The following is a 21,189-nucleotide window of genomic DNA, read 5'->3' on the forward strand; positions in this document are numbered from 1 at the left end:
CACATGTATGCAAATTGACCACACATGAACCGGAGAAGTGCACACAGACTACAAACAATTTACACACCCAAAACGCCGTGAGGCATCCCTTACCCTAAGGAGATTTCCAAACTTGCCCGTGCATGTGACGCAGAATCAGCACATGTTGCTGTGTTCATGAGGAGTAGCAGGAGCACAACAATGCCACCAGCAGACAGCATGCCCATGGAAATGTGGAAGAGAGACACACAAGGAGTCAGCCCAAAGGAGCACATCCGCAAGCATGTACTCAACACGTATCATGTTGTCAACATGACAGGTGACAATGATGACTCTCTGACAACATCCTTCCATTGCGCCATCACTCGAGTGACACTTCAATACACACCACTGACTCACTTGGCAGACATGCAGATGGACACACACATTGCAACACATGCCACACACGGCCCAATGCGTGCACACTCAGACACTGGAACTCACCACTAAGCAAAGAAGTTGCGTATGAGCCGACTCCGCATGTCCTCCACAGCCTCCTCCTCCTCCACATCACTTGCCCCGTCACCAAGGCCTTCATCCTCCACGGGTGGATGGTCCTGGTCATCTTGATCCAGTATGAGTGGAACAGCTTCCTCCACTGCCATGTTGTGCAGCATGCAGCAGACGATGATGATCTTGCACACCTTCACCGGGGCATATGGGAGTGCTCCGCCGGTCTTGTGGAGGCACCGGAATCGGCTCTTCAGAAGTCCAAACGTCCTCTCAATGACTCTCCTGGTCCGCCCATGGGCGTTGTTGTAGCGGTGCTCGGCAGCCGTGCTGGGGTTGCGGACAGGCGTCATCAGCCATGGCATGTTGGGATAGCCAGCGTCCCCTACAAGGAAACATCATGGACAGAAGTGTGTCAGCACAGGCAGTGAGATTGGAAGATGACGCCAAACACTGAACTGCCAGAGTCTAGCCACCAACAATACATGCTCGCTCGTTCCGCAGCTGCAGCATCATTTCAGGCAGCCTGCTACGCCTCATGATGAAGGCATCGTGTGCTGATCCTGGAAAGCGAACACAGACATGTGAAATCACCATGTTGGACAGACACACCACAAGGGCATTAATGGAGTGATAATGTTTGCGATTCCTATACACCACCTCCTGTGCCTGTGGTGGTACCAACGCAAAATGTGTCCCATCTATGGACCCAATGACATGGGGCATCCCTCCCAGGGCATAGAACTCACGCTTGACATCTGTCAACTGCTCACGAATTAGGAATTTAATGTACTCATCCAGGTGAACCAACATGGCCTCTAAGAAATCATGCAGAACACGGCTGAACATCGTCTGGGACATGCCCCCGACGTCAGCAATGGTATGTTGGAACGTACCCGTGGCAAGGAAATGTAGGGCTGCCATCACCTTCAACTTGGGTGTCAGTGCACTGGGATACCTGTGGCGCGGGAGGAGTTGTGCTTCCAGCCGGCCAGTCAACTCATCAATCAACCGTTGGCTGAATCTGTAGCGGCGTATACAGTCCCGTCCATGCAGGGCTGCCATGTCTGGCATACGTCGAGGGAGAGGCGGAGCCCTGCAGTGAAATGGAAGGAACACCGAAGAGTGAGCACTGTACAACGACATTGACAATGCACTGAGCACATGTTAAACAGCCAATCCACAAATGGCACATTCTGAGTCAGGTCTGTGCCACATTTCCTGGACACGTACGCCAGTCAGGTGACACTCCTACCAAGGGACAGCCACTAACGGAGTGGGGCAAGCTCACGATGACATGGCATGAGACTAGCTGTGGGCCAGTGTAAGTGAACATGCACACGCATCACAGGATTCACAGACATCCACACATGTGCAGAAGTAGTATGCGTATGGTACAGACAGGTTGGTGGATGCGATATGCACTGGTCACATGTCATAGGAAAAGGACAGCCCACACACATTGCCTTGGAGGAGTACATGTCGAGACAGAACATACATAGAGAGCATGTGGATATGTACTTGTTTTGATACTCCGTGTAGTTGCATACATACACACCTCATGGCAGATCACATATGTGGGCTGGTGTGCGGAACAGTGTGCCATGGCCATCTACACACAGACACATGTTGGCAGCAGCAACTGCTGATGCATTGAACCACACACCTACAGCAAAATCATGGAAACACATGCCACACACATGACATGGTTGCAGCGTGCAACGCAGCCATACACATGTCATGTGTAATATTGCGTGTACCTGGCATCAGGGGACAGGTGCGGGTGTCCGTGACAGGGACATGCAAGTGACTCATGGCTCCACTAGTGTGTACGACATGCACACATGTCAAAGGAGTGCAGGGGATGTGTGGTACAATGCGCACCATCACACACGACATGTGTACACAGCTAATCGTACATATGCTTTGCCCACACCTCAGGGGTAAAGTGCCACATCACATCCTGACACACCTGTGTCACACACATGTGGTATTGCACAGACAATGCATTGGTGTCCACCCTTGGCAAAATCTGACCGCTCCATTCCTGTCTGTGTGCCGCCTGTCACCACTGACAGGTGTGAAACGCACCGTACATACGCTCTGAGTGCGTGTATAAGGTCCCTGGGCCAATATGGGCGCTGGCGTATGCGTACGCCACAGTAGTACGGACCGTACAAGCGCTTGTACGGTCCGGATCACAATATGGGCGCTGGCGTATGCGTACGCCACAGTAGTACGGACTGTACACGCGCTTGTACGGTCCGGATCACAATATGGGCGCTGGCGTATGCGTACGCCACAGTAGTACGGACTGTACACGCGCTTGTACGGTCCGGATCACAATATGGGCGCTGGCGTATGCGTACGCCACAGTAGTACGGACCGTACAAGCGCGTGTACAGTCCGTACTACTGTGGCGTACGCATACGCCAGCGCCCATATTGTGATCTGGACCGTACAAGCGCGTGTACGGTCCGTATCACTGCTTGTGGGGTGCCCTAGGGCGTGGAACGCACCGTACCTGTGTGTAAATGTATGAAATCACATAGGGGACACATGAGGGACAAGTATAAGGGCCTAAATGCATGATGGTTGCCATGGAGACTGAGTTAGAATTTTGAATTTGAGCACCAGGTGCCCAGCAGAAGTCAGTTTGAAAGAATCTACATTGTTGCAAAGTGGATGTTGACTTGACATCATCATCAAAACTGAAACCATGCAAAGCCACACACTGGGGTAGGTTTGAAGGGATTGGATGAAACGTAGGATGCAAATGTGACTGACCAATCAATCTGTACTCCTGTACATGAACAGGCCAGCCAGGCATATATAAGGCAGCCAGGTCCCATGAGAGAGCACTTGCCTGCACATCCATTCATCCATGACCACTGCTGCTGATAGTGATTCCTCTGGCACCATGTCCAGGACTGTGGAGAGGTCACAGCCATTCACCCAGGAGGAGAACCTTGCCCTGATAGATGTGATCCTCCCACAGTTCCAGAGCCTGTATGGTCGACCAGGGGTTCAGGTGAGTGCAGACTCCACTAGCTTACACTGTGCCCCTTTTGTGTGACAGTGAATTCTGGCATTGTGTCCATGTGTGACAGACATGCACTGTTGTTTAGAGTGGGTCCCAGGGTGTGGAAGGCCTCATGTCACCCATGCAGAGCATGCTGTGTTTCCTGTGTGCACTTCTCACTTGCATAGTGCCTACTGTGACAATGAATGCATGGTGCATGCCACATTCTGCCTGCATACTCCTCCTGGGGATGTTGTTTCCACAGTCCTGATGTGATCCTGTGTTCCCCCCAGTGTGACAGGTGACAGTACCCATGGATGTGTGTTTGTTCAGTGTACCTGTGCTGTGAGTGTCCAAAGGCCGTGTTCGTCCCCTGCACATTGGTGTGTGTGTAAGTCCCCTGTCATGTGGGTGAGTGCATATGGGGAGTGTTGCACACAAGCAGCATGAGGGATGGATATAGCCTGGCCATCCGATGTGAGCAGGGAGCAGTGCTGTGTGCATGCCGTGCTGAGCCAGCCCCACACCTGTGACACCCCCCGTCTACTGGCACATGGGCAGAGTGAGGTGTGTACCCACAGTTGGCAATGCCATGTGATTGTCATGTACCTGTGTGTGTCTGTGTACTCTGCTGAGGTAGCATCAGTGTGCTGGGGCAGGTGACTGCTGTGAGGTGCTGTACATAATCCTGGTGTAGCCTGTGAGGCACAGTGTGATCCCTGGTCAGTGAGTGTGTGGTGCCCCTCATGCCACCCGTGTACTTTCAATGACACGTAGTGCATTTGGCCTTCCACAGTGGATAATGTCCCTATGACAAAGGTGCAATGAGTTGCATGCATACCATGGCCTGTTCATAATGAGGATTGTACTATATGTGTGTCTCTGTGTCTTTGCTCATGTGGATTAATGTATTCTCACTTTTGCATCCTCACAGGTAGGCACCATTGCCAAGGGCGAGATCTGGAGGGAAGCCGTCAGTGCCGTGAGGGGTACAGAGGGTCGGAGGCGGAGCCTGTCTCAGGTGAGGAAACGCTGGCAGGACATCCGGTGCTGGACGAGGAGGATTGCACGGCTCCTGCTGGGGGACTCACCTGAGAGCCGTAAGAACCGTGGGCGCCGTCGTCTGACCCACATCCAGAAGCGTGTGCTGGCGGTGGTCTTCCCCGATATGGACAGGCGCCTACAGGAGAAGCAGCAGCAGGAAGGGGGTAGGTACATGTGTGTCAGTTGTGTGTCCCCAGCCAATGTAAGTGCGCAGTTGCATGGATACACTGCCAGGGTTTGATTGTGCAGTGCGTCAACTTCTCCCCAAAGTAGCCCGGTGCTGTTCTCACTCCCTCCCTTCCCCTCCTTGCCATGTGTTCCCTGGTCTGTGTGTAGCCACTCTTGCACAAGGTTATTTAGGCAGGCTGTTTATGCTGGTGCCCAATGCTAGCAGCATCATGTGTGGGGGTGATGTGTCACAGGTCTGGGGACCTTGTGTGTGCCATGGCCAATTTCTGTCATTGTGGGGTCCATGTCACTTGGCAATGATTGTGAATCACGACATAGGGGTGTGTCTCCAAAGTGTACAGCCTTCCAGCATGCATGTCCAATTGTGTGCCCTCTGACATGATGTGCCTGAGTGGGAGGCCTGCTAAGTGCAGGGACGGTTGCTTAATTTGCAGTCATGTCCATCCTGGACCATGGAGGAGTGTGGGCACTACTGTGCCCTGGGGCACCTCTTCCTAGGTATCATGTGCGTCATCAAACAATATGGACATTCACTGTGTCTTCGCCAGGGGTTGGGTAGGGTGGCATTGAACCCTGGGCTCAACTGTTATGACCTACAGGTTGCTACATGTGTCCACTGTACAGGGGGGCCCATTTTGCTTGTGCATACTCACAGTGGGCATTACCTGTGTGTGTTGTTAAGACAATCTGATGATGTTTGCTTGTCAATGATGTGTGGACAGGCGCACGAGGGGCAGTGTGTGTACAGTCATGAATTAGTGGAGGCCATGTGTTTTCATCCCAGAGTAAGGGGTGTACATACTTTCTCCGTCTCCATGAGATTGTCTCAGGTGTGGGTGGTTTGTGCGTACAAGGCCTACATGTCAAGAGCTCCATCCTCCTTGCTGGGTTTGGCCTGTGTGTGATGTTTGACTGGACATACGCTCAAGGTGCAGTGACCCAGTCATGTTTGGCATGGTTTCATGTATTGCCTTTGCAGCATGTGCCAAGAGTAAATGGATATGATTCCTGCTCATCCCTTTTTGACGACGCAGTGTGGTGCAGGTGCTGTGCACATTTGTCCCCAGAGGCTGGCTCCTCTGTAAAATTTGAAGTGAAGTGATTTGCTGTTGTGTCATGCTCTCCATTGTTTCTCAGTGGCATGGTGGGTCGACAAACTGTGTGTTCCATGGCCTACATGTGTACATTGTTTTGTAGGTGTAACTCCTGTTGCTTTTCAGGCTATGCAATGTGACCTATGTATATTTGACTCATGTGACATATGTGTACAGGTGTCTGATTATCTCCTGTCTCTTCACCTTGCCCACAGCATCGCCGGGGGACACGGAAGGAGACACTAGCAAGGACCGGGAGGAGGGATTGAGCACCAGTGCCAGCAGTGCTGTCCTGTCTGGCACATGGAGTGGCACGGAGGCCGAGGGGAGTGAGGCAGAGGACCTGTTGACTGCCAACACAGACTATGACGCAGACGGGTCCGAGGCTGAGCTCCCAGAGGTGGCGGAGTCTGCCCACCCAGCTGAAGGCAGCCCTCCACATCCCCCCGCCACCTCAGTTTCCATCACCGGCCTCCCACCTGCTCGTGGCCCTTCCCTCCGTGCTCGGTCCCCACATGTCTCCTTCCTGCCAGGCACCGCACCCCCTGCCCCTGTCACCACTGCTGCGGTGAGTGCGGAGTCTGTGGACATCCTGAGGCAGTTGCAGGTTGGTCAGACTGCGATGCTAAATGTCCTCCATGCCCACACCCAGGTGCTGACCCAGATGGAGGCATACATGGAGGGCATGTCGGCTGCGCAGTCTGACCAACGGCAGTTGCTGAGGTCCATAGACTCCACACTGACTGCAGGACTGGATCTCCTGCAGCGCTGCCTACCCCCCCCCTACCCCTGCCCCATTGACAATTCCCACTCCCGTGCCTGTCCCACGCACATCCAGACGTCAGCGTGCACGCACCCCAACAGACACAGGCACCACACCACCAGGGAAGTCGAAGCGCACACCTCCTGTCACGCACACACAGGGTGATGTAGGCACAACCACTGGGTCGGGGGGGAAACGTACAACACGCAGCCACAGTGGGAGTCCGCAGTCCACACAACCCACTCCCTCCAAATCCACTCCCCTTAGCTCTCCTGGCCAACAGTCGGTGACAGCATCATCCACTGCAAGTGTGCCCCCCAGCCCCAGGATGACACCACCCCGCAAGCGGTGGAGGCGGGACCCGGCCAGGGGAGTTCAGTCCCCCACCCTGTCCACACCCTCCCCCAGTGGCGCTGCGACCCATCCCTCTGCCCCCCCCCTCCCTGGGGCCTGTGGTTCGATTGGGTGCGGGGGAGTCGCTGGGGGAACTTGCCGACGTGTGCAGCGCCATTCTGTCCTCCACCTTTGGCGCTGGCACCCCCCCTGTGGCAGGATCATCCCTCCCTGCACCCACAACACCTACCCTTGCCCCTCCTGTCCCTGCGGTGCCTGTTTCCACTTTCCCCCCTGATGCCCCCTCTTCTGTGGATGAAATGGACATGTGAACTGTGCAGGCAAGCTAGGGGACACACGTCCCGATGTGTACCCCCCCCCGGACTTTGCTGCTGGCCAGGCCCATGGCCCTTGTACATAGTGGACATTTTCTCAGAGATATTTTCCTGCTGAATAAAGCCTTTTCTTTTGGTTTTGCACACTGATGCTTTCCTGGACTTGCTGTTGGTGCTGGTGCTCCCTGAGTTGGGGTGGTGATTATGTGTTAGGGGTCTGTGAAATGTTGGAGTGTGCTGCTCATGGGGTGTACCCTGCCATCTGCGTGCCATCACAAAGGTCTCTGCCAATGGTATTTGGTCATGTTTGCTCTCACTGTATGGTGACATTGTCCCAAGGTGTGTTCCATCCTCTGTGGAGCAGGCCATTTTCCCTGCAGGGTGTCTCCCAAATGCTGTGCTGTGCTGTGTCTACATTTCCTGGATGTGTGAGGGTTGCCTTTCAATATAGCCATGCTGGCTCAGTGAAGGCTCCACCTGCATCTGGGGTATCACCCTTGTTGGTCACTGAACTTGTTGATGGGGTATATTGTCCTATGTCTGGCCACTGCTGGGAGGACTCTGCACACACCCCTCCTGTCTCTGGCCACTGCTGGGAGGACTCTGCACCCACCCCTCCTGTGTCTGGGCACTGCTGGGAGGACTCTGCACCCACCCCTCCTGTCTCTGGGCACTGCTGGGAGGACTCTGCACCCACCCCTCCTGTGTCTGGGCACTGCTGGGAGGACTCTGCACCCACCCCTCCTGTGTCTGGGCACTGCTGGGAGGACTCTGCACCCACCCCTCCTGTCTCTGGGCACTGCTGGGAGGACTCTGCACCCACCCCTCCTGTGTCTGGGCACTGCTGGGAGGACTCTGCACCCACCCCTCCTGTCTCTGGGCACTGCTGGGAGGACTCTGCACACACCCCTCCTGTGTCTGGGCACTGCTGGGAGGACTCTGCACCCACCCCTCCTGTCTCTGGGCACTGCTGGGAGGACTCTGCACACACCCCTCCTGTCTCTGGGCACTGCTGGGGGTGTTAGGCACACACCATTCTTATTGCAGGTTAGGTGCGTACATACACGGGTGGTGGTTCGGTGCGTACATACACGGGTGGTGGTTGGGTGCGTACATACACGGGTGGGGGTTCGGGGCGTACATACACTGCTGGGGATTCGGTGCGTACATACACGGGTGGGGGTTCGGGGCGTACATACACGGGTGGGGGTTCGGGGCGTACATACACTGCTGGGGTGGGGTTCGGGGCCTACATACACGGGTGGGGGTTCGGTGCGTACATACACGGGTGGGGGTTCGGGGCATACATACACGGGTGGGGGTTCGGGGCGTACATACACTGCTGGGGTGGGGGTTAGATGCGTACATACACGGGTGGGGGTTCGGGGCGTACATACACGGGTGGGGGTTCGGGGCGTACATACACTGCTGGGGTGGTGGTTCGGTGCGTACATACACGGGTGGGGGTTCGGTGCGTACATACACGGGTGGGGTGGTGGTTCGGTGCGTACATACACGGGTGGGGGTTCGGTGCGTACATACACTGCTGGGGGGGGGTTCGGTGCGTACATACACGGGTGGGGGTTCGGTGCGTACATACACGGGTGGGGTTTCGGGGCGTACATACACTGCTGGGGTGGGGGTTAGATGCGTACATACACGGGTGGGGGTTCGGGGCGTACATACACGGGTGGGGGTTCGGGGCGTACATACACTGCTGGGGTGGTGGTTCGGTGCGTACATACACGGGTGGGGGTTCGGTGCGTACATACACGGGTGGGGTGGTGGTTCGGTGCGTACATACACGGGTGGGAGTTCGGGGCGTACATACACTGCTGGGGGGGGGTTCGGTGCGTACATACACGGGTGGGGGTTCGGTGCGTACATACATGGGTGGGGTTTCGGGGCGTACATGCACTGCTGGGGTGGGGGTTCGGGGCCTACATACACGGGTGGGGGTTCGGTGCGTACATACACGGGTGGGGGTTCGGGGCATACATACACGGGTGGGGGTTCGGGGCGTACATACACGGGTGGGGTGGTGGTTCGGTGCGTACATACACGGGTGGGGGTTCGGGGCGTACATACACTGCTGGGGGGGTTCGGTGCGTACATACACGGGTGGGGGTTCGGTGCGTACATACACGGGTGGGGTTTCGGGGCGTACATGCACTGCTGGGGTGGGGGTTCGGGGCCTACATACACGGGTGGGGGTTCGGTGCGTACATACACGGGTGGGGGTTCGGGGCGTACATACACGGGTGGGGGTTAGATGCGTACATACACGGGTGGGGGTTCGGGGCGTACATACACGGGTGGGGGTTCGGGGCGTACATACACTGCTGGGGTGGTGGTTCGGTGCGTACATACACGGGTGGGGGTTCGGTGCGTACATACACGGGTGGGGTGGTGGTTCGGTGCGTACATACACGGGTGGGGGTTCGGTGCGTACATACACTGCTGGGGGGGGTTCGGTGCGTACATACACGGGTGGGGTTCGGTGCGTACATACACGGGTGGGGTTTCGGGGCATACATACACTGCTGGGGTGGGGGTTAGATGCGTACATACACGGGTGGGGGTTCGGGGCGTACATACACAGGTGGGGGTTCGGGGCATACATACACTGCTGGGGTGGTGGTTCGGTGCGTACATACACGGGTGGGGGTTCGGTGCGTACATACACGGGTGGGGTGGTGGTTCGGTGCGTACATACACGGGTGGGGGTTCGGGGCGTACATACACTGCTGGGGGGGGTTCGGTGCGTACATACACGGGTGGGGGTTCGGTGCGTACATACACGGGTGGGGTTTCGGGGCGTACATGCACTGCTGGGGTGGGGATTCGGTGCGTACATACACGGGTGGGGGTTCGGGCGTACATACACGGGTGGGGGTTCGGGGCATACATACACTGCTGGGGTGGGGGTTAGATGCGTACATACACGGGTGGGGGTTCGGGGCGTACATACACGGGTGGGGGTTTGGGGCGTACATGCACTGCTGGGGTGGTGGTTCGGTGCATACATACACGGGTGGGGGTTCGGGGCGTACATACACTGCTGGGGTGGTGGTTCGGTGCGTACATACACAGGTGGGGGTACGGGCCGTACTTCCACGGGTGGGGGTACGGTCCGTACATACCCCTACCCACGCTCTGCGTGCCTGGGTACGGCCCGTACCCATGCCTTTGGTGGGTGGGTACGGTGCGTCCCCCCATTGTTGCGGTGCCGTGGGGTCCGCACCGTACACAGGCCTTGGGGGCGTGGCTACGGGTCGTACCACGCGTACCCCTACATGACCCCAGCAATGCTGTTACGAGCCGTACCAAGGCCTTTCTGACGTGGGTACGGGCCGTACCCACATTGTTGGATTGACGTAGGGGGACGCGTGGTACGTTCCGTACCCACGCTCTTGCGGCCTGGGTAGGGTACGTACCGGTTCACGTGACCATCCACTTCCGTTGTGGCGGACGCTTGCGTTGCTGGCCTCGCCCCCACCCCCTGAAAGTGACCAGGCCCTGATGGTCAGGTATGTCCAGGCCATGTGTGATTTGGTACCATGTGTTGGTGTTGTGTGTCCTGCCCCTGCCCCCCCTTTGCCCCTGGTTGTTGTGCTGACCTTCTGCGGCGTCTGCGTCGGTTCCTGTACGCCAGGTGGACTGCTAGGAGGGCAGGGATGGCACGTAGGTTCGGGTCCATGTCTGTTTGTCGCGTCCAGCTGCTCCTTGCGTGTGTCGTCCTGATTTCCCGGCAGTTTTTGGCAGGCGGTAAATATTTTCCGTGCGGGATGACGTCGGTTCGATTCGTACTTCCTGGTTCGTGAAACGTAGGCTGGATGCGTACCGACGTCAGGTCGGCGCCTTTCAGGATCGGAATTGTGTTTAGATTCTGTTCGGTCGGTGTTTTGTTCGATTCGTACGGAAATGGTGTTTCCGTGCGAATCGTACTTGCATTTTCGGATGGATTTCGCACCGGGTACGAGTCGGACGGAGAAAAGGCTCCGTCCGACGGTTCGTACCAGGTTTTTACCGGATCGGAATTGGCACCCATATGTATACTGGATCCCATGGGTTCCACTTGTCGTTCACCACACCAACAAATCCATCTACGCCAAGCCGAATCATATTGTTTGTGCATAGCGGGAGCCCATAGATTGTGACAGGAAAAACAGTGCGCCTTGCGAAACTTCCAGCACTTGCCAGCGTCTTCAGAAAGTCTCCAGGCCATGAGAGGCCCTGCATCACCAAGGGAGGTGGACACCCCACCGGATCCTGTAATATCTCTGGAAATGACAGAAGACCTACCGGGGGAGCACAAGTCAATGTCAACGTTACCGGAAACGATGATGGTGCTTTCCAATACTGGGTGATAAATATTCATTATGCCCCATGTCGGCAGACTTGTGCCAACACCCTCTGAATCATGGCGAATGGGGGAAAGGCATACATTGTGCCCGTCGTTAATGTTTGTAAAAATGTGTTTGAGTTGAGCGTTTGAGGATCCGGTCGCCAACTGTAAACTGGGGCAACTGCGTATTCAGGAGTGACGGAAATATATCTTTTGAGCATGGAACCCATTTCTGATTCAATTGCTGAAACACGTTGGGATGCAGTCTCCAATCGCTGGAATCCCAAAGAAATCAGGAGTTCCAATCCACTATCACATTGGAGCTGCCCGGAATATATTCCACCATCACAGAGATCTGGTGCTGAGTACAGTAATGCCAAAAATCTATGGCTATCTCCGCCAACAGGCATGATCTCGTGCCCCCCAATCGATTGATGTATCTCACCACTGACACATTGTCTATGCGCAGGTGAATGCAACAACTCGATATCTGAGGTGACAGAGTCCGATTTGCAAAGGAAATCGCTAGGAGCTCCAGACAATTAATATGTAATTGTAGATCTGCTGGGGAAAATCTGCTTCCCGTTTTCATTGATCCGCATCGGGCTCCCCAGCCCCAGTGGCTGGCATCCGATTCTATCACCACCTCCGGGCATGATGCAAAAATGGCCTGCCGTTCCAAGCATCCATGTGCAGCAGCCCCCAGGAAATTTCTGTTCTGGCTTCGTCTGATAGTGAAATCTGTTCTGAGTAACTCAGACCCTTGCGCAGATGCATGATCTTTAGTGCTGCAGGAGCCCTGGAAAAATTGCCTGAATAGATGATGCTAGGAGACCTGCTAGGTGAGCCAACATCCTCAATTAAATAGTCTGAGAGGCAAGCACTCTCCTCAACTCCTTCTTGATAGCCACCCTCTTTTTCAGGGGAAGAGTAATTGCGTGAATATCGAATTTACCTGAAAACCCAGAAATTCCATCGATTGCACTGGAATCAGGATCGCTTTGTCTGAATTGATGACGAAACCCAGGTCCTGAAGGAGCTGTCTCGTCTAAGGTAAATGAAGTAGCACCAGGTCTTGGCTCTGTGCCATAATCATGACATCGTCCAAATAGATGATCAGGTGAACCCATCTCTCTCTCAGAAATTGTATCATTGGTTTCAGTAACATGGTGAAACACCAAGGGGCGGAGGAGAGACCGAAGGGCATGGTTCTGAACTCGAGCCATCGTTGTCGCCATTGGAACTGGAGAAACCTCCGATGAGGAGGAAAAATAGGTACTGCTAAGTACGCTTCTTTTAAATCGAGACGCACCATCCAATCTTTTTCCAATAACAGGACCCTCAACAAATGTCTGCCCTCCATTTTGAAGCGCCGATACACTATCCAAGTGTGGAATTCTCTGAGGTTAAGGACCAAACGGAAGCCCTCATCTTACTTGACACCAGAAAAAAAGTGCTGACATAACCGTGTGGGAGAGGACTTACATGCGCCCCTTCTTTCAATAAAGCCGTCACCTCGTCGTCTTTGAAAGAACTCTCTGTTATGGAAAAATTTAGAGGATGAGGGTGACCATTTTGTTTTGGGAAGGGGTAAACATCTCGCTGGCATTGTTGTTGTTACCGCCTCGATAACCTCCTCGATTTTTTTCTACCTCTCCTAGCTCTGTTGCGAGTGGGATAGATGTTTGAACTGGTCTGACCCCCTCGACCCCTGTTGTCGGAACTTCAGGAGGCTTGGTAGTATCCTCAGCCAGCCACTAGACTCCTTAAGCGTCCAGCCCGGTAAAAAGGCCAGTATGGAACACCTTTTTGACTGAAGTTTGGTCCTTATCTAGGGCTGAAAAGGTAGCTACATACTTTCCTAAGTCATGGACCAACTTGTTGCCGAACAAAAGCCCATTAGCTAAGGGCCCTGCCTTCGTAGAAGCCAGCTGTACCAATTGAGGATCAATACTCATCAAAAATGATTCCCTGCGTTCGGTAGATGGAGCGCAGTTGGCATTGCCAAGGAAGCATAAAGCTCTCTGTGCCCACTCCAGAATCTCCGTTGGGTCCAAATTAGCACTTGATTCCTTAGCCCTCACTGCCAAATCTAAAATCTTTGTTAGTGGTCCTGTCACGCCTGTCTTGGCACCCTTTCCAAGCTCTATCTAAACCCTTCTTTGGGTCCTTTGTGACCTTCTTTATAAAAGTTGCATATTCGGATCTAACTCTGGGGTATCAGTAACCTTTCCCAGTACGGAAGGTCTAGGGCATTCCGATCCTAGAGTGTGCCCCTCGCGCTCATTTTACTTGAACATAAGTGCTACCTCCACACATGGCACCCACTCAGTGGACCTTGGGTGTAGAATATTCTTCAGGTCGAATAACAGGTTTTTATTAGTGGTGTCTGGATTAAGGATATGGGACTTCTTCTTGCGTTTTGGCGCTGAACCCGCTTTCTCTGTGTCTTTATCGGAGTCTGATGTGTCATGTGCTGATGAGGGAGTGTCATCTACAGCTCCCAGACTAGACTGAGAAGTACTGTCCCGAGAACCCGATGGGAATGAACTCCCATATCCGTGGTTCATAAAGACCGATGACGCAACCTGTATTAACACCTCTGTTGACGAGCTGAAAGCAGGCCTCTCTCTTGCCAGGCTCTGATCACCCAGACGCACACTCTGGGATGGGGACTCTCCCCTTGGGATTCTCAGTGCATGTTTCCCAAAGTTCTTCAGGGGTTTCATAAAGGGTTGTAAAGCCCTAATAAATGCCCTATTGACTGAGTCTTGAACATGATTGTCAAGGGCCTCCACAAACCGCTCCTCCATTTGGTGCTCATAAGGCAAAGAATCTCTCTCTGAATGGCTATCCGCCCATGCGCAAGCCGGGTAGAAATAGAAAGGGGACGCTTTCTTGAAGACTTGATCCCTCGTCTGTCCCGCTCCCGCTCCACACCAGGGAATTGACTCTTGCACCCCTACACGCCCACAAACATGCAAATCCACAATCAATACGGCTTACAATCAGCACAATACCAACAATCACTGCTTTAAAACATTGCGTAACCAGTAAATAATGTAAATGAAGATGTACTTGCCTTGCTGCTGCAGCAAAGAAAGAGGACGATCTCTGAGGACACGGAGTTATATGCAAGGCTGCCCGGGGGGTTGCGCAGCAGCCCCCTAACAGGGCGGCCGCCTTAGTGCCGCATGAAGGCACTGGGGGCAGCCGGTCTAGTCCCTGGGCTCAGCCAGGGAAGATGTCCGGCAAATAGTTCCTTCCGGCGGAGGGGGCAGGGGTATTTAGGCTGTCCCCGCCCCTTCCTCGCCCTCTTGTCCCTCTCGTCTCGCCTTGCTCGGTCCTGTCCCCAGGAGCTGCCTTATCTTGCGGTGAGTGATCTCCCCCCCCCCACCTCGGCTGGGGTTGCTCAGCCCGGCTTCGGGTTGGCGGCGGCCCGCCAGTGAGGGGGGAAGGGGGCAGCTCCGGGAAGGCTATGGCAGCGGCACCCCCTCCGTTCAGTGCCAGCACTGTGCGGACTGGGTAGGGGGCAATGAGGGGGAGGTATGCGGTGTGCTCCGCGGCTCGGACTTGCGGTCCGACGGGAGAGGATGTGGATGCGCTGCTGACTTATGGTGCTGGAACCAGGGTTCGAGCCTCGTGGTCGCGACCACATCCTGTGTTTTGGGCACACTAGTTAGTCATCCCCCCCATCCCGGAACATGTATGTATTTTGGTGCGCTTACACAGCGCTCCAGTCGAGTTCGCGCTAATTTTAAGATGCAAATATAATATTATGGTGGGCCCACAAGCCATGTGGGCCGATTGTGTTTGGCCCCGGAGGTGCTAGTTGTGAAGATTTAGAGGCCTCGAAGCACAGTGTAGGATATGAGAAGGCAGACGTAATCCCCACAAAGCGTAGAGTAATGAAGATGATGTACGCCCCTGCACTGCCTGGTAAATGAAACTATTCCCCTCCACTCGTACTCGCTCCGTGCCAGGATTTGGCACTGAGCGATGGAAGGTGGCAGAGGGCGCCTCGGGGCTTGGTATCGGAGAGTGGCATCTAAGATGGCTGGTGCATGAGATGTCTAGCAATAAAAATAGCTGTAATTATTGTCAGTTTGTAGTAAATCGCTCGTATGCAAAGGCGCATGCGCCTGGGCTGCCTCTCAGTGCTTTTTTGTAAAAGCATGAAAAAACACCTCGGAGATAATAAGGACAACTGTAGTATCTATATACACTGAAGTCGGTTAGCACATAGAGTGCGAAAAGACTTCAGAACGATGTTGAGTTTGAGATGTATAGCTGTATTTCCCGGTAGTGAGTCATGTAAGGTGTTCTAAACTGATGATTTACTGCAGTCTAGGCCAGGCGCTCTGCATCTGTCGTGTTAGCAGCAGAGCAGCGCTGGCCGGTGTTTACACAACACACAGGATGCCTGTGATCCGGATAAGTGTGCATTGCGAATACGTTTGCCCGGCGTTGCAGAAACAGAGCCCAGACCTGCAGGCCCCCCCCCCACAGATTGCAGCAATCAATGCGGGGTGACCGTCACAGTCCCCGCGTGGTCGGGTCCACATCCTGTGATTCTGGGCAAACTAGTTGTTACCTCGGGGGGGGGGGGCACCCCTGAATATGTAATTTATACGGTGCTTGTGGCGGCGCATTGGAACAGGCGTACTTATGGTCTCGCTACTCGCGGCTAGGCCCGACCGGCAGCCCGGGCATCTGGGCGCGTAATAGCCCCCCCCCCACGGAACCCCGGCGGAGAGGTCTGTGACGCTGTGGAACCAGGGGTGTGTGTCACTTAGCGGGCCCACAGCTATAGGTAGTGTGTAAAGTTCTGCACTTTTGCCACAGCGTGGCTCGTTTACCGCGAGAGTGAGTTGCATTTTATACTCTGGAGTCGCTTTCAACGCACAGCAGGTACGATGCGCAGCAGAGCGTGTCTGCTGCTTTATTAACGAACTTCTTTCGTGTTGTGCGCACGATTGTTGTCCTCGTCGATGCGCTTTACTCGCAGCCGGCTCCTCATGTACTTGGACGTTCAGGGTCCTGCTTTTAAGTCAAGCAAGGTTGGGCCTGGTTAGTACTTGGATGGGAGGCCTGTATTGGGACTACAGGATGCTGAAGCCTTGCAACGAGCTCAAGGCAATTTTTGGGGCAAAATAGGAGCTTAGGCAGGCAGCAATGTATTAGTGGGCTTTCACCTAAAAATTGCGAATTTTTGCAATTTTAGCGAATTGTGAAAGCAAAGTTATTTACTTGTATTATAGTGACGCCATTGCATGTGCTAGTTGCGTGTCGGGCAGATATAGGACATAGGGTGATGGACTAGTGCTCTTTGCGCTGCAAGCGACGAAGCTTGGCGCGCTGCGGTTGCCTTGGCAACATATTAACATGCTCTGCCAGTGAGGGCACAGTCAGTGCGGCTGATACAATAAGGGTAATAGGCTACCCATATACGATGTTTGCCATGGCAGAGCAGCACTGGCTTGGCCAGTTCCTAACGAGGAACATTAGGGAATCGTTACCACTTTTTAACTTAGCATGCCCCTTTCGGCTCCGACATGAGGATTAAGGGACACTTCTCGGAAGGTAGGGGATCGGCAATGGAAAGCGTTCTGGGTCCGGGGATGTAGTCAGTCTCCTCGGTATATTGGTCAGCTGTTATGTGTCAGTATTGGTTCAGTTGCATCGCATTTTTCCACTCAGAGGGGGGGGCAACAGCTATGTGCAGTTAACGGCTGCCATGCAGGTGTTTGGTTCCGGCCCCAGGATTTTACTTTGAGCCAGCTTGAGTCGGGCATTGCAGCTGTGTGTCTGTTAGTCAGGCGCCGCGGGCCGTGTAATTCCCAGTTTCGTGCATTCCGGTGGCGTTAGATGCAATAAGTCTTTCCTTTTCCAACTTGGGCATTAGGGCCATGGCAGGGTCTTGGCATACAATTTGGGTAATGTTCATACTGGCACTATTCTATGGTGGCTACACAACTCCGGGGGAAATGTTATTACTAAGTACAGACACATTTCCCCCCCCCCTTTGTTTTGCACCCGAGTTTCCATTCCTTATGCGCGATTTGGTGGGCGCTCACACTCGCGGTAAGGGCCTGAGTTTGGGGCAGTGGTACTGCTATGGGGGGGGGGGGGGGGGAGACCTTCATAGGGATGTTTGGTACATGTTTCACTCGGGTCCACATGGCGCAGGTGACTCGAGCAACAAAGGATCTAGGGGAGCCGAGTGATGTGTCATGGCATTTGCCTGGATGGGGGGGGCACTGTGGGACGACACAGGCTGGGGGGACTGGGGCATCACGTGTGTTTTGGAGCCGATGCACAGGTTGTTCACAAGCAAACAAAGATCCAGTACTTTACGTTCCAAGTGAATTGATTTCTCAGGGTGATGCCTTTCTATTGTGTGCTTTGTCACATTAGGGCTGTCAGCTAGGTGTGTCGACGGTGGCTCGCGTTTGGGAATTGACTCTTGCACCCCTACACGCCCACAAACATGCAAATCCACAATCAATACGGCTTACAATCAGCACAATACCAACAATCACTGCTTTAAAACATTGCGTATCCAGTAAATAATGTAAATGAAGATGTACTTGCCTTGCTGCTGCAGCAAAGAAAGAGGACGATCTCTGAGGACAGGAGTTATATGCCCTAGGGGGGTGAGAGGTGATTGGTGGAGACAGGGCATGCTGTGCCTGATGGGTTATGTAGTTTAAAGTTTCATTTGCTGCTGTAAATGTCAGAAAAGAAAAGAGAAGCATAATCAGAAGCCTCCGTTTCCTGACATAGAATTGTTTCTGTCTTGCTCTGGTTAAACATCTCCGTGTTTGCCTGATTTTCAATGAGGTGCCCATTTATGTGGTGTTTCGCTAAGCAAAGCCCACAATTGAAAAGAAACACACCACCTACATTTGAAGTGATTATTCCAAATGGTAGGACATCTGTTGTGAAGAATAAGCTTTGTGAACCAGCAGTCACTTTTTTATCAGTGCTTACTGTGTCACCTAAAGGAAAAATGTATCTAATAAAATACTTCTGATTTAAAAAAAACAAATAATAATGACAATTCGAGAAAATAGTTAGGATATGATCAAAATAAAAAACAAACATACACTAAAAGACAGAAAAATAACTCCTTCCCTGACCGGGAATCGAACAAGGGCCGCGGCGGTGAGAGCGCCGAATCCTAACCACTAGACCACCAGGGAATGCAGATGCTGCCTACAAGCAGGTTCTTTATGACACAGTGTGACGATGCATGCTGGTATAGGTTCTGTGTACTAAGAATACATATCATGCTAACACTCTCAAGCTAGTATTTACTAAACTTAATAAAACAGACACAGAAAACACACTACTTTGAGGCACACCATGAAGAACGGAATTTAAATACACAGAAATCTGTTAGAGTTTCTAAATGCCGAAGATGTACGAGACCGTCATAACACACAACTGGAGAGGAAAAACAGCAAGAGGGAAAAAAACAATTACCATTCTAGGAGGCCAGCACATCTTCTCTGGGACCCTGCAGGTGGGCAGCAGACCTTCTCAGCGACCCCTGCAGCTCGTCCAAGGGCTGGACAAAGCTCTCAAGTGAGCCCAGATCCGAGCACCGGCACTTCACCCAACCCAGCTTTTTTTTTGCTTTGGATGCTGGGTCCCCTCGTCCTCAGTTTAGAGAGTTAGAAACGGGACTACAAGTCCCAGAATACACTGTTATAATCGGACCTGGCAGTAATGCCTGGGCCTTGCTAATAATATAATATCTCTCATGAGGACGGCGGGGCGGACACTTCCGGGTCGGTGGTAGTTTTGCTTCCACAATGCGCCTGTAAGTTGTAAACCATTAAGTTTATAAAGATAACAAAGTTTCGCCTTCATATTAAACACTCTGTCAGAGCCCGCCCCATCATTTCATTTATTTAGCGTGAAAAAAACATGTTTAGATACATTTTATTTATTGCATAGAAACTTTGTTTTTTATGTAAATAATAACCCTCCATTACACGTTTCTGTTTGTCAAGAAAGTACACAGAAGCTTAAAATGAAAAGGCTGCAATCCTTCCCTAAAAGTCTCTCAGTTAAAAATTGGCCGTCATCGATCTTAAAATGTATGTGATTGCATTAGAAAATCTTTTAGTTATAGGAGATGATGTCTTTAATGAAAAGCGTCAGTACTCAATAGCAGGAGTGTCACGTTATAGATGACATTTAAAATAAATGACCCCTCGTCATACTTTCAACATATAGGCGGAATATAAAAAATGTACCCTCCCCGTCGGGGAATTGAACCCCGGTCTCCCGCGTGACAGGCGGGGATACTGACCACTATACTAACGAGGATTCGATGCGCTGCCTTGTGCTGAGCAGCTCCTTGAGTGTCCTTCAACCCGCCCCGTCCTGCTTGTGACTGATCTATTTCTTTTCCCAGCTCCTTCACACCAACACAGGGGGCCACAGGCTCAACAAACACAAACTCTCTCTCCCTGAAAAGACACACAAACATACACACTCCCTCTCACCAACCTTCTCACCTCCTAGCAGACGCTCTCAGCAGCGCTCTCAGCAGCATTACCTAATGCCAGAGTCTCCACAACCAGCTCCCAGGGCTGCTTCAGAGGGGGCCCGGCCTGGATTCAGCGCCCCCCGCCCCCAGTAGGAGGAGGGAGCTGGGGTGTAAAGTTGAGGAGAGGAGGCAGGAAAAGCCCAGGTGTGTGAGTGTCCGAGAAAGAGGCGCTTTCTATTTGGACCAGCGACCTAAGGATGTCAGTCACTTCTCTACAGTCCTCCGCTCCACCAACTGAGCTATCGGAGGCTCGGCTGAGGGCAGCGGGAGCTACGTGGAATGAAGAGTGGCAGGGAGGGGGGGAGCTGGGGAATAATTTCTAAATTGTAAGATTTACAGTGAGTAGGATTGCGTAACATGTGTGTTAATAAAGAAAATAAGGAACCTGGAAGAAATCGCGATTGATGTTGTGTTATTTTACCAAGTTTTAGAGGGTTTAAAGTTTAACTATGCAGTAGTGATTGTAATATGTTTCCAACAAAAGGTATCTGCCGAAACCCGGGATCGAACCAGGGACCTTTAGATCTTCAGTCTAACGCTCTCCCAACTGAGCTATTTCGGCGGCTTCTGTTCCCAGCGTGTGGCCGCTCTGGCTCCACAGACCCTGGAGGTTTCCTGCATTATTGGTGAGTTTACAGGGGTTATTACCAGGCGTCCAGGGCTCTCATCACCTCCGCCCTCACACTGAGAGAAGCCTCGCTGGGGGGCGCTGCTCTCCTCCCAGCACTGAAGACCAGACACGGAGCTGGCATTTTAAGCAGTGACGTCATCGACGCCGTGACTCTTCCCAAAACTCAACCACATCCAGGCAGGTAAAACTGCCCCCACCCTAAGGAGCCATCGACCATCACTGGCACCGGGACCCGCCTGTGATGGGTGGATGTTGTGAGCAATGGGTCTGTTGGGCGGCTGCTCTGAACTCACACCCAGAGGCACGTGCCTCCCTGGACCATGGATCACAGAACACACACATGACAGCAAACAGGATCCTGCTCCTGCAGGGGGAAGTGGGGCTAAAGTCCATCACTTT

At 53.2% G+C, this 21,189-nt stretch overlaps 1 long non-coding RNA gene and 2 other non-coding genes across 3 annotated transcripts in view; all 3 read right to left on the reverse strand.

The window, feature by feature from the left end:
- The window catches only part of LOC146839693 (uncharacterized), a 31,760-nt gene extending 12,400 nt beyond the window's left edge, over positions 1-19,360 (reverse strand). The window contains exon 1 of the long non-coding RNA XR_014980699.1: positions 19,085-19,360. This is a non-coding gene — a long non-coding RNA (uncharacterized LOC146839693). The remainder of the gene's footprint in view (positions 1-19,084) is intronic.
- Positions 19,361-19,864: 504 nt separating this feature from the next.
- On the reverse strand, positions 19,865-19,936 carry TRNAD-GUC (transfer RNA aspartic acid (anticodon GUC)). The gene has a single exon. It is a non-coding gene; the product is annotated as a tRNA-Asp (tRNA).
- Positions 19,937-20,648: 712 nt separating this feature from the next.
- On the reverse strand, positions 20,649-20,721 carry TRNAF-GAA (transfer RNA phenylalanine (anticodon GAA)). The gene has a single exon. It is a non-coding gene; the product is annotated as a tRNA-Phe (tRNA).
- Positions 20,722-21,189: the final 468 nt, after the last annotated feature.

The sequence above is a fragment of the Triturus cristatus genome, chromosome 4_1, assembly GCF_964204655.1.
Source record: "Triturus cristatus chromosome 4_1, aTriCri1.1, whole genome shotgun sequence".
NCBI classification, from domain to species: Eukaryota; Metazoa; Chordata; class Amphibia; order Caudata; family Salamandridae; genus Triturus; species Triturus cristatus.